Source organism: Stegodyphus dumicola, chromosome X1 (assembly GCF_044657685.1).
Source record: "Stegodyphus dumicola isolate Sdum_Otavi_A_Nest chromosome X1, ASM4465768v1".
Lineage (NCBI taxonomy): Eukaryota > Metazoa > Arthropoda > Arachnida > Araneae > Eresidae > Stegodyphus > Stegodyphus dumicola.
Window position 1 is genome coordinate 63,066,724 of NC_140780.1, and position 4,857 is coordinate 63,071,580.

Here is a 4,857-nt window from a genome sequence, read left to right on the forward strand (position 1 = left end):
ACCCTGCGGTACTCACTCACGACTTTTAGAGTCTTAGTCTAGTTTATGCTACATAAGAAGACCAAACTCTCTTAACTGTATAGTTGGTTTAAGGTTATTCGTTGAATGACTATAATTATTGCAGAACGGATGAAGCGAATGTGCACCTTCGTTTATTTTCTGTCAAAATTGGAATGGAAGGCGATAAGGTAAGCTATGACTTCTCTTTTTCTGATTTGTTCTTGAAATTGAAAATAGTATTAGAGAAATAAAAAAGAGGATTTTAAATTTGAATTCGGTTATGGAAGATTTAAGGCAAATCATTTCGGCTAACTCTAAGATAACTGATAGAGGCTACAAAATGCTGATTTTCATCACTACTGATAACTCTCTACCCCCCCCCCCCTCCCAAAGAAAAAATTTTATTAACTGATATTTTAATTAAAAATAGAAACTAAGTTACAAAAAGAAGTTTTTCAGCTGATTCAGTAGTCATCACAAAAATAAGTTACTAATATCGGGTTATAACTAAAAATCTCGGCAAGCAATTGCAATGAAAGACGTCTCTACTTAGTATCACCAGTGACGAGCGTGTTAAGACCGCTAAATTTAGAAACTTTACTCTCCCATGTGAAAGGGCTAGCTGCACTTTCACCTGGAATTATATGGCCCCTGATTTTCTCACATGTGTAACCTGAATCGTAGCTAGTTTTTCTTGTAAAGCCCTCCCCGAAGGCTCCCTTCCCCGAGGAAGAGAGCCATCGTGTACTTTACTATATTCAAGTAACTTAACCTAATTCACTAACAGCAGAATGGATAACATTGCAGATCCAACCGAGTTCAAATGGCGGCTAATGAGTTTTTTCCTGCTTTTTTCCACTGAAAGCATTCCTTTCCATGAACAAATAATATTTGCGTGTTTTTACTTAATCAGTTAACCAAACCAAATTTAAAAATCGGTTATTACAGAAAAATTTAAATTATTTAATATTTAAAATGAGAAAGAAATGTCATTACAGGTAGTTTTCAGCTCATAATTTTTATGTAGTATTTATAAATGCATCATATTATAAATCGCTGCAATGGACTGAAGCAAATCAGTTTTAAATTTAAGTATGTACTGCAAGATAAGATAAATAAAACCTTGCAATCAAATACTGTATCTGCACATAAAGCTGCTCGCTTAAAGAGAGATGAACCTGGGTTCGAATATCAACGAATGAGTTGGGTACAAGGGTGTTTCGCTTATGTATAGGGTGAATACGAGTCAGCTTCTCTTGGAAAACCCTTTCGAAGGTATACTTCTCCTGTGTGCTTTTTTCCAATGAAAGTATCCCTTTCCATGGCTGCTTTATCGTATTGAAATAACCTAATCTAATCTACTAGTGGCTGAGTGGATAACACGTTGATCAGTGGTAAACGGTGTTCAAATCACGGCCAATGAGTATTTCCTGTTTTCTCCCCCCCCCCAACGAAACCATTCTTCCATGGCAGATAATACTTGCGTGCTTTCCCATAATCAATTAATCAAACCAAAGCAAAAATTCAGTTAATTATTAACAATTCAAAATTATTTAATATTTAAAATGAGACAAAAAATCGTTATCACATACTTTTTATAGTTTTCAGCTCGTTCTTTTGCTTAGTATTTATAAAATTGCATCAAATTTATATAAAACATTGCAGTGGTTGAAACAAATAGCCTTTCGAAGTAAATCAGTTTCAATTTTAAGTTTATACTGCAAGAAAAGGAAGGATAAATAAAGCCTTGCAAAGTCTGCCATTTGCACATAAAAGTGTACGCTTTATGTGCATACTATTTTTAAAGTTGCCAGTTTATTATCTGCGAGGTTGGAAAGAGTTTTAGCGAACTTAATGTAATAAAGAAATATGAAAAACTTTCCTTAATCAAGTAAATTTTTCAAACATGGCTATTCTTTGTTTAAAAGCTGAGTTAATTGATCAAGCAGATTTGAAGAAAATGTTGACGATTTATTTTGTTAAAAAAATGTAAATTACAAAAAGAAAAAAGGCTTGGCAATTAATGCAGAACATTTATATTAATTGCAGTATCATAACTGATAGTATTTCAATTTGTTTATAAAACATGTTAAGTTTCAACCTTTTCATTTATAAATTATAAATCATTTCATGTAATATTTTTTGAACACATAAAACTTCGACTAAACTTATAAGATATATATAGCGCTTGTAATTTAAATCTTCACTGAACATAAAAGTATACAAGGATAGTTAATTTTTTTGCAAATAGGGGTGCGCATTTACCTATTTGCCTGAGGTGAAAAAATATCTAAACACGGCTCTGTCTCTAAGTATGGAAAACTTTCAAAAGTTTAAATTGGTGGCTGTAAAAGTTTCATTTGCGCCATTACCATCATCAATTTCAAGGAGGCTAATTTGATAAATTTACAAGAAGTAGAAACTTGAACGGATAAGCTCTAAATATTCTGTGAAAAGCACGATAATAAACTATTCTGAGTACAGATGAAACCGCATTTTTTTTAATGAATTTTCCCGATAAAACTATTTGCTTAAAAAGTGGAAAATTTATTAGATTAAAAACTTCGAAAGAGCCGCTAACTGTAATATTATATTGCAGTATGATGGCTGAATTCATAAAGCCACATATAAGAGAAGAGCAAAAGAAACTTCCGTGTTTTAAATATATTCATCCTCAAAAGCTTTATGTTGAAAGGAAAGAAAATAAAATGTCTTGGGTGACTTATGACGTAATATGATGTTGGCTTTTGGTGAACAAATTTTTATGGAAAATAGAAAAACTATGTTCTACATCTGCCAAATTCGAAAAAATACATGTGAATTTATTAAAATTTTGATTATTTTTTAACGTGTTATATAAATCAAACACGAATTCAAATTATTCATAAATATTAATTTATATTTATAAACTAAAATTAAATACTTGATAGATAAATAAAAGGCTGACCACATTCTGCTTCTGGAATTATGTATTTTTTCCAAAGGGGGATTTTCCCTTAGTTAAGAAACCTTGGCACAGACAATACATTCTCCTAATAAAACCATTTTTTTACATGCCATGCCATCATTAGTTCAAAGCATATTCAAACTTCGAAACTTAATTACAGAACGTTTTCTTAAACTACATTTTATCCAAAGCACCCTTAGCTCGAAATTTAGATGATCTGGATAAAAGATAATGATTTTAGACGATATTCACTGGATTGCTTTAGCAACTGATCAGATAAAACAAAAGCAGGTTGAAAAATGTTTTGAGTTCGTTTTTTGAATGAAAAAGTTCGTTTTTTTTAAAAAAAGTCCTTTCCCATTTTTCCAATTTCATTGACACAAATGAAGATAATGGATAAGATTTCTCTGTGCTAATTAAAAATATTAAAATAAACGTTAGTGAATATGCACCATTCAAAAATGAGTTATGCGCAGATGAATTTAATGAATGTAATAATTTTTTTTTCCTTATTTAGCGAAATGAAGGCTTCTTAAAAGGAAGAAGTGAACAATAATAAAGAAAAGAAAAAGAAATTACATCGAATAAAGCTTTAAAATACATAGAAGATCTGGAATAATATTTTTTAAATTTAAGACCTAATGAAGGATTAACTGTCGCCTCTAAATTAAACTTTTCTTTACAGAAACGTGTTTATGTGAGCAGTAGGGTATAGAAAATGTGTTTAAGTATTTACTTTAAATAAAACTGATATATCTAGTTGGAAGAGAAACCTATCAGTGTAAGATTTAAAAGTAAGCAAAAAGCAATATTAGACTGGTGTAGATTTTGAACAAAACTCTCTCGATTTTTTGGGTAATAGTAGTAATAGTAATAGGCGATCAGTAATAGGCCCCTCTTTTTCAGTAACCAAAAAAAAAAAAAAAAAAAAAAAAAAATTGCTTGAAGAAGAGAAGAGGAGGGATTTATATCTGTTCATCCTCGCGGTAGATAGTCTTTTATTCAAAATTAAAGCCATTCTATGCCTAATTATATTTTGCCTAGTTTTAAAGTTGAAATACGTTTAAATCTAATTTATTTTTATTACATGAAATTGAGTTTTTTATTCGTTATGACTGCATGAAATATAAACTCCAAAAAACAGTCTTATATTAAATATATGCGTAGTAAATATTAAAGCATTTAAATAATGGTATGCGCATTTTAGAGGAAATTTATTGATTATTCATAAATACATTATGAATATTAATGCCTATTCTTTGCAGCAACCTACGTAACATGTTTATTTGAAATCAATTTAACAATATGAAATAGCAAAATTAAAAAAAATATTAAATCAAAAATTACGTTTTTTTTTTTTTAGATTAATAATTTTCAATCGATCTGAATAAGGGAGACCTCTGTTTAGTGGATATAATTCATGGTTAAATAAAAGGCTTTCTCTGAAAACTAATTTCCTTAAATAGAAAAATAAAAATACAGTCATTATTATTATAATGTAATATGCGGTGTGTACGTGAGTAAAATGTAATAATAAATATTCGTCTTACACAAAGCCCATTCAAAAAAGCCAATTTGAAATTCCTATTTAAATTAATAAGCTTCGTAGTTCATGCACTTTATTTCCCTAGAACACCTTTATAGACTGATTTTTATTGAACTGTAAAAATCAATAAAAATTTGAATATTGAAAAAAAATAATGCAACCGGAAAAGTTTCTGGAATTTAGAAACCATACATGGTCAGAATGCGTCGATGGACAAGATTACGAAGAAAAAGAGATAAGCAAGCTTCTAAAGACAAAACGGATGTACCACTCCCATAAAGTTCTGAACGCGATTAAAATAGCTAAGAGAATGCAAACATTTCGCCGAACAAAATCTTACCGAGTTATATAAAGGGATCTACGT